This window comes from Vulpes vulpes, chromosome 9 (genome assembly GCF_048418805.1).
Source record: "Vulpes vulpes isolate BD-2025 chromosome 9, VulVul3, whole genome shotgun sequence".
NCBI classification, from domain to species: domain Eukaryota; kingdom Metazoa; phylum Chordata; class Mammalia; order Carnivora; family Canidae; genus Vulpes; species Vulpes vulpes.
The window spans coordinates 27,043,032-27,052,541 of record NC_132788.1 but is presented as its reverse complement, the minus strand read 5'-3'; positions in this window follow the sequence as shown (position 1 = coordinate 27,052,541).

Here is a 9,510-nt window from a genome sequence, read left to right as displayed (position 1 = left end):
AGAAAGAAAGAAAGAAAGAAAGAAAGAAAGAAAGAAAGAAAGAAAGAAGAAAGAAAGAACATTTATGTAGAGCTTTGTGCTTTCAATGCACAACGGGCACCAGCTTATATCTGTTCTGCTTGGTTCAGGGGCCCTACAATATAGTTGAACTGTAAGTAATTTTATTACTTCATGCAGAAATCATTTACATAAAATTGATTTGTAGCTCTTAATGTAGTCAAGACAAGGGGTGGCATGGTGTTACTAAAGAATGATCTATTCTTAATATAACTATGACTATAAAAGGATTTCTCTGTATGAACAAAAGAAAGGACAATTGAAAGGGGTTTGGGAATATAAAATGCTCCTAAACTATAGTTGGCAGCTAGTTGTTGTCCCTACTGACAGCAAAACAAGCAAAAACCTCAAAAGTAAGCACAGAGAGACTTGGGGATCTTATGTTAGAAAAAGGTGGAAGAATTTTAAGGAAATTGGTTAAAGTAATTGACTGGGTTGGAATAGAAGCTCATGGAATCTCCTTCTCTTCAGGTCTCTACCAGGAGAACTCCGTATCAGTAATCTGAGTTTGGTTATTCATTCATTCATTCATTCATTCATTCATTCATTCAATCTCTCTACCTCCCTTCCTTCTCCCTCAACCACTCATGACTTTTGCTTTGGATTTTAAGACCTGAGAATACAGCTTTCAGTGGTTTTAAAGTAATTCCATTATAAAATTCTTTAATAGATTTATTATAATGAAATTGTATTCTGGGTTACATTCAGTTTAGGCTTTTCTTATGGACTTACTGTGTGTGTGTGTGTGTGTGTGTGTGTGTGTGTGTGTGTGTGTTTTAACCAGAATTTTACTTTTATTTTATAGTAGTATAACAAGCAGAGTAAAACCTTAAATTAAATTTTTTAAAAACCACAAATCCTCAATGAATCAAAGTTTTCATTCAACCATATTTTCTACTCATGTGTTTCAGTATACATATTTCTTTCAGATTTGTAATTACTGTATATAATTAGTAGGGCTTTCTTTTTAACATTTTATCATAAACAGTTCTCCTAATTCTCAACTAATTTTTACATTTTCCTAATAGATAAATTTCCTTAGATTTCTTCTCTCAACATACTCTTTCCCAGTGTTCCTCATCTTAAGTGAATGGCACCATCATCTACACAGTTTTTAAAGCCAAATATATAGGAGTGTCTAGTTCTTAAATCTCTCTGGCCACCACCCTTTTCCAAGCCTCCCTGGCTTCCACCTGTACAACTTCAGAAGCCTGATAAGTCTCCTTACTTTCATTCTTACTCCAGCCACTTACTCATTCCTCACACAGTAGTCACAGTATTGTTTGAAAAATATAAATCATACCACATCACTTCTCTTTTTAAATCCTTTTGCAGCTGTCCATGGCACTTGAATAAGATCCAAATTCCTTACCACCACCTATCAGGCCATGCAAGATAGGACCTCTGCCTGCTTTTCAAAACCCGCCTTCCTTTTTGAATTCCCCAGTTCATTCATTCATGCATGCATCCTCCATATATTTATTGATGTTTTCTTATGTTTCCGTGATTTTTTTAAGGTGCTTGGAATAGAGAAGTGAATAAAATAGTGCCGTGCTTCCTGAAGCATATATTCTTTATCTTAAAAAAATATTTTATTGAGATGCCTGGGTAGCTCAGCGGTGGAGTGTCTGCCTTCAGTCCAGGGCATGATCTCAGGCTCTACCTCATGAGAGAGAGAACGTGCGCACAAGCAGGTGGAGTGGCAGGCAGAGGGAGAGGAAGAAGCAGGCTTTCTGCTGAGCAGGGAACACAACGTGGGACTTGATCCCAGAACCCTGGGATCATGACCTAAGCCAGCAGGCACTTAACCAAATGAGCCACTCAGGCACCCCTGAAGCTTACATTTTATTGTACATGAGTGTTTTTACCTCACGGCTTTTGCATTTGCTGCTCCCTCTGCTTTGGAATATTCTTGTCCGGATCTTCTCAGGGATGATTGTGTTTAGATAAATATAGAGAGGCATGTCCATATATAGCCAGTATATCCAGGATTCCCCAGCCTGTGACTTCTAAGGTCACGTTTACCTCTTCAGAGTGTACTTGTGAGATGGCAAATGACTTAAAGAAAATAACGCCCTTAGCAGAGTAATTGTGATAGAGCAGAAAGATTAAAAAAAAATCTGTAATTTTTATTTTATCATCAGTGTTGTCAATTAAATATTTCCTCAATCTTCCCAGAGATTTCTGGGACTCGTTTCCCTATGGTGTTGATCAAACTACAAAATGAGCTTCTCTACAAGAATCCTAAGTCACAAAATACATTTCCAAGATGCTGGGAGATTATTTCCTTCCAGAGCCAGAACTCTGCTGAGCAGCATGGTACAAATAGCCCCAGCTTAACAGTATGGTTTTTATCATGGATGCCAATTGGCAAAAGAATTTAGAGATGTTCTTGATTGGAAACAAATTTTGACCCTTTGGTGTGTTACATTCACAATGTTTCCACTGGAAAGTGTTTAAACTTTTATTATTGCATTTATCACATTGTATTATAGTCACGGGTAGGGTGACCATACTTCCTAGTTTATGCCTGTTGTCTTGAAGTACCATCTGGTTTAGCATTTTAGCACTCTCAAAAGTGTCCTGGTTTAGACAATAAACTCTGTAGTCCCCCGAGTTATGAGGCAGGTGCCTGGCTGGAGAGGCGGAGGACCACTGGGGTGGTCCTGAGCTGAGTGTGGGCCTGCTGGAGAAATTGGTGAAGCTGGTGATGCAGAGATGTCTGGCCGATTTGCATGCTGAGAAGGGCTCTGGGGCGAAAGCTAGCCACTGCTGGCTCCAGGCAGAAGCAGTAGTCAGGAGGGCCTCAAAGACTGTGGCTAAGCCTTGGGAGGAGGTGATTCCTCCACCACCACCTCCCTGCTTCCCTGTTTCTGCTAAGAAGACATCTTATTCCAGGACAGGGAGGACTGCAGAGAACAGAACCATTTGGCTCTTTTAGAGCTTGCAGTTGTAAGTGTATTAGAGGCAGCATCCTGGTCAAGAAATGAGGGCAATGAGATATCCTAGAAGACGCTTTGTAACCCTTACCCTCAGTGAGGTGTGAAAACAACCAGAATTTCTAGGCATTCTGAGAAATATTCAGGCAGGGAATTGGGGAGGATCTGCATGGGTCTTAAGTCACCAGTGCAAGAGTAAATTTGCTTTAGGATACTTTTGGTTTTGAATATTCCAATTATAGGATCAATTACAGTCTCTCAATTTACAAAGAACAGTTGATAGTTCTAACACCTCATGCCCAAGAAGAGTATTTTCTGAACAGACAGTACCTTGGTTATCCAGTTCTGAAATTGTCCTGTGAAAGATTTTTAAATTGAAACAGGATGAATTTTTTTTATATCCAAGGCAGGTTATTGAAGTACTTATATAGATGTTCGGATATGCGGTTTGAGAATACTTATCAATATCAATGTATTCATTCAACAACTATTTCCTTAGAGCCTAGAATTTTTCATGCACTATGCTAAGTGATTGTGACAATATACATGTCTACTCTGCTCTTTCTTCTACATTTTTATGCCGAGGACCCAATCAAAATGTTATCTCAGCTTTCGTCTCTCATCTCTGCATTATTATACATTTCCAAACTAACTGCTGAATAATAATTCACATGATTGTCCTATTTGTTCTTTAAATCTGAGGAGAACTCATTCTCTCCTAATCACCGCCTTACCCCCAACCAAGCAAACTTGCCCTTCAATTGTGTCCCTTCATCTCTAATGGCAACACCTTCTTCAGACTATTTGGAGTGATTCTTAACCCCTTCCTCTTTATATCCAACAGCCCGTGGTTCACCAAAATGGTTCACTTCCAAAATGTCTCGCAAATCTTTCCTTCATTTCCATGCCCAGTAACGATGCTGAAGGTCAACTTCCATCATATTTCACTTGTGTAAGTAGGGGGGCCTCTTCACTGATTTCCTTGAATGTATTACATTCTGTTTTATTTCCACTTCATATTTTGGATAGGCTTTAGAGAGATCTTCCTAAACCACAGATCAGAAATGACACCATTCTTAATAAACTTTCTAATTGCCTACAAAAATAAAATATCAACTCACTATATTAGCTTACTTTCTCCAACCTATATGTTGTTTGTCGCTTCCATGAACTCATCGCTCACACCTTATCTTCCAATCCCAGCAGATTAGTCACCATCCCATGCTCCTCCTATGCTATGTTTCCATGACTTTGATCATGCAGTTCTCCCCCAAACACCTATTGAAATGACATTCATCTTTCACACTCAGCTAGTGTTAATGGTTCACTCTTCCTAAAATAGTTGCTTTTTTTCTTTTTAAAGATCTTTTAGTACATTTTCTTTTGCTGTTCATTAAGGTTAGTTGTATACAAAATGTCCTTGGGAGTCAGCATCTTGATCCCTATAAATGTTCCTGTTAACCTCCAAAAGTCACATAACTTCTCCAGACCTCTGCAAAATTGTGGTGTTATATATAAAGTATTAAAGAACTGTATGGATTAAGATTGCCTTCCTCCCACTGAAGTCTTTGATGGTAAGGGACAGTTTTCTTTATTTTTGTCTCTTTCATAGAACTTGGTTCATTCTTCCTCACCCGAAATGAGCCGTATTTAAATGTTTATTTGAATATTTAAATTAAAACTTCACTGTAATGCAAAGCAACATCCGAAACTGATACCATGTTATAGGTACTTGGGAGTTACAGTGAACTTGAACATGTGAGAAATGTGATTTCTCTTAAATACTGAGAAAAGCACAAAATGCATCAGAATGGCTTTAAGGGAGCAGGCCATGCCTGTCATATGATCAGCTCTATTCAGGTTTTAAAGAAATTAATGTAATAATAATTGAAAATGCTAGAAACTAAATTCTACACCTGAAACTAATGTTATACTGTATGGTAACTGAAATTTAAGTAAAAACTTGAAAAGAAAAAAAAAGCATTAGAAACGTTTTGATTCCATGAAAAGGGAAGCTGGTGAGGAGGGGAAGGGCAAAGCATTGTTCCATTTAATGGTATAAAATAAAAAGAAATATGGAGCCAAATACTAGCCATACATAGTGCAAAGTGACTTCAGCTATCAAACTCTTAGCTGTGCAAAAATCCTCTCATTTCAGAGAGTGCATTTAGCTATGCTGTTTGATAAAAAACATAAAGCATTTGATTCTAGTTGCTTGCTTGATTCCTTGCTCTGACTTCATGATCATCAATCAACTTTCTGGAGGCTGGTAAAAAGAATGTACTGATCGCATTCAGTAAGTTATCATTGTAACATTCCCTTCAGTTCTAGATTTAAAAATCAATGATGTGAGAAATACATTGCTTGAAGTCTGTTGACAAAACCAGATTTCTGAGACTGAGAACCAGACCCAAAACGAACAAATTCATCATGGTAATAAATGCTACCCCAGGAACACTGTTACAAGGGCATTGGATTTCACCTAATCTAATCTGAGCTTAGTCTCATTCAAGAGTTTTTCAATTTTTTATCTTATTATTGACAATGGCTGTAATCTTTTTTGAGTGGCATTTTGGAAAATACTATGCATTATTTTCTTTGTTCCAAGATTAACCAAGGAAAGGAGAAAATATGTATATATATTTTGAGTTACATAGTGAAAACAAATATCTCCAAAGTGAAATAAAATGAATAACTGAATTCCTTCATAAATATGATTACCTACATTGGATCCCACAGTCCATTTTTAGGGGGAAAAACATTAACGAAGCAGTTAAACTGCAACACTAAAATTGATACATATTAAAAATGTATATAATTTTTGAGAATTTTAAAGATTCAATAAATGATTTGACGGCCTCAGGATTGAAAATGACCTTGGCCTTGGAAGAAACTCACTGCCAATGTGATGGGTGAAAATGTGCTGCTATATACACATAGCTACTCTGTTTTGCTGCTTCTTGTTGTCCTCTCAGTAAGAGCAGTGCCCTTGATAAACTTTTCTAGATGTCTCCACTTTTCTGGGCTCTTTTCTCAGCTGCCTCCCACAGAAGTGCAAGCAGATTCATTGGGAGTCTGGTGCTGGCAGAGGGTCTGTCTCCTCGGTTGCATACACTTACAGTTCAGAAGAGATGACTCCTCCGACATTGTTTAACATGAAAGCATTCTTTATTCATGTTTTGTTTGGATGAAAATCGGCAAGTAATCATTATGTTAAATTTCTACAAAGGTAGTCTTCAAATGCCTGTCATATCCTCACACTTTCACTATGCTTTTGTTGGAAGAAATTCCCTTTCCTCGAACTTTTCACATAGGGTTTTAAATAAGATGATAAACACTGGTCTTGTTTTCTTTTACAGTTAAACAGCAAAGCAAAAATACATATTGCATTAACTATCCATAACTAACCATATTCAGTAATTTGGTATTAGCTAATTACATTGAATATTTTTAAACTTGAATACATAAATAAGTATAAAATCACAATCTTTCAGCTTAATTTAAAAACTTGATAATAAAATTGGGTTATGCTGATGGCTAAGATGTGTTTTCAAAAGTGAAAAATGATTTTACTTTTTAAGAATGCTTTGCTTTAATTCTTAAAAAAAAAAAAAAAAAAGGAAAGCAGAAAGTAACCTGAGATCCTAGAATTCTTGTTTATTTTAATTTTTAAGATACATTAAGAAGAGAGACATTTGTAAAGATTTTGGCTTTAAATAGTTTCTTTTGGAAAGCATCAACAACTTAAATTTTTCCTTTTTTTAACTAATTGAAATATTTAAAATTAGTCACTTGCAAAAAAAAGAGTGAAAACATTATCTTAGGTATGTGTGTCCCCAAAACTTACATATTTCTGATTCAGACTTTTAAACTGTCGATACCCAAGAGACAATGCCATTGACATGTACCTGGCACTAGTTCTGCCAGTTAATTTTTTCCCTGGAGAGTGGTTTTGGGCGACAGAGTGGCGTCCGGGCTTCCCGGGTTGTTGCACTGACAAACTGCAGTGGTGGTAAAGTCAAGGAGCCTGACAAAATCTCATTAATCATTTTAAATTAAATCCAACCTTCCTGTCCAACCGCGCCAAGAAGAAAGCCATTTTTTTTTTTTTAAGCAAATGAAAATTTCCTCAGTAAAGATTTGGTATCTTTCTCTTGTTGGTCTTTAATTTGATCAGACAAAAATAATATAAGACAATCCACTTTTCGAAGCTTGAAAACAAAACATTTGTCCAGAAATGATTTAACAGATCAACTAAGTGTCTTTTAAAAATAAAGCAAATTCTGAATAAAAATACATGGAAACATTCTGAGGGGAAACTATACTAGTTAATTTAGGGACACCATTTGTCTTTATTTTCTGAGTAGGTCAAGGAATTTATTTAGTTCTATCTAAAATATATGATCCTTAATAATATTTGAAAGAGGAAATGGGAAGATCATTATCCATATCTTGGTATATTTTACTCCAGTTTCTGTTTTCCAATCAGATTTTTGCAGTGTTTTATATGGTAATTGTAATGTGTGTGTGTGCACACATACATATATAGACATATGTGCATAATTTCACATCCTTTTGGTATTCATAATTATTTGTAACTACTTTCTCATTTTATTCATAAACATCATAGCTTCACAGTAACACATGACGAGGATGTATTTTGGTCTACTTTACCACTACCTAGCATAGGATCTTGTACATAGTATATACTCAAATATCTGCTAGTTATTTGTTTGAACAGCCCCCAAGTTTTGAGCATTCCAGTTATTTTTTTTTCCTTGAATTAAAAATAATGGCAGAACTAATGACGTAAGTAATATCTTTTTCCGTATTTTGGACTATTTCCTTAGGATGGCTTCCCACAGTGGACATACTCAGTTATGAATGCTTAAAAAGAAACTAGGCAGTTAATAGTGATATTTAAGAAGTTCACTTTAAACACAGAAAAACAGACTTCAATTACAATAAACAAATTGCTATTTTAAAGGTTAAGACTTCTGAATAAGCTTACTCTCATCAAACACCATATTAATTATATTGTAAAAAAATGTCAAAGATCAATTTAGAGAAGTAAAAAGATCAATGGTTTAAGCTCTTGAAATAAAAAAAAAAGACAATCTTAAAGTAGTGATTCATCCAAATATTTAAAATCAGAAGTCCTCTAGAGATGAATTTATGTCTAGAATAGCAGGTTGAATTTGTTTTTAAATATTTTTAAGAAGTTAACTCTAATATGCTGCAATTTGTAAATTGTGTACAACTGAAAGCTCCAAATATATATATTTTTAAACTGGACATAGTTAAAGCATCTTTCTATGTGCTTATGTACAAACTAAACCAGATCTAAAATAATTCAGTTGGCCAAGGTCTATGTTAGGTACCGAGGGAGATACAAGAATAAAATTTCCACCACCTGAAAGAATTGGAACAGCTGCCCCAGAGAGGAAAGAGTCTAAGAGGATTTTGAAGGGTAAATAACATTTCAATAGGTAAATGTGGAGGAGAGGTTATAAGCTTTTAAGAAAACAAAACAAAAAACAAAACTAATGGAAGGATGAAGATACAGGTTGAGATTAGAATGAGTTTTAAATCTGGAGGACTCAGTTTTTAAGTACTTTTTATCCTTACCTTCTTCTTTTTTTTTTTTTTTTTTTTAATGTATACTAGAAAACACAACTGGTAATTGTGTATAGGAAAAATGCACTAGCAGTATGCGACTGGTATGGTATGTTCTGGGCTTGAAACAGCACAGCCCTTAGTGGGGATGGAAGGTGTAGACAGGCCTGAGCTGTGGTGGACCATAAGTACTCTTGTGGGTTTCAGCAGAGCTCAGATTACGCATTGAGGGTAAGAGAATATTTGATCAGAGACAATATAAAAGCCATTAGCACTACTGTAACTAAAGAACTCAGCCTCAAGGGGAAAAGGTAGACCCGAAGAAGCCTGAATATAGATTGGACACAAACCACTTGGTTGAGCTGCATGTATTGCAAGCTCAGCATTCTTCTTGAAACCCTACTTCCCTAGCTCTTGGGATACCATGCTTCTCTGGTCCTTCTATAGTCTTCACAAACCCTCTGTCTACCAAAACCTAAAATGTTGTTTCCCCCCATTTTTTTTTTCACTCAAAACTGCTGAGAGTTCTTTCCAGTGTTTCACTTAACAAAACACCTTTTATTTACTAATATGATCCCAACTTAAATATCCAGCCTCTGCTTTTTTTCAGCCTTATTCTCCAGCTGCAACCAATGTTCTATTGATACTTTCAATATTCAAAATATCCAAAAGTTGGGATCGTTATCTGTTCCATATCACTCCACTGGTTGCTTCTCTTAGTAGCTACCTAGAATAGTAGGACAACCAGATTCTTATATCAAAAACCTTCCTTCAAAATCACTAAATCCTATCAATTTTCATTTTCATTTTTTATTCATTTCTCCTCTCTAAATCCTCTGCCACTTACCTAGTTCAAGCCTTATAATAGAAAGGCAGCCTCTGAAAGCTTTGCTGAATA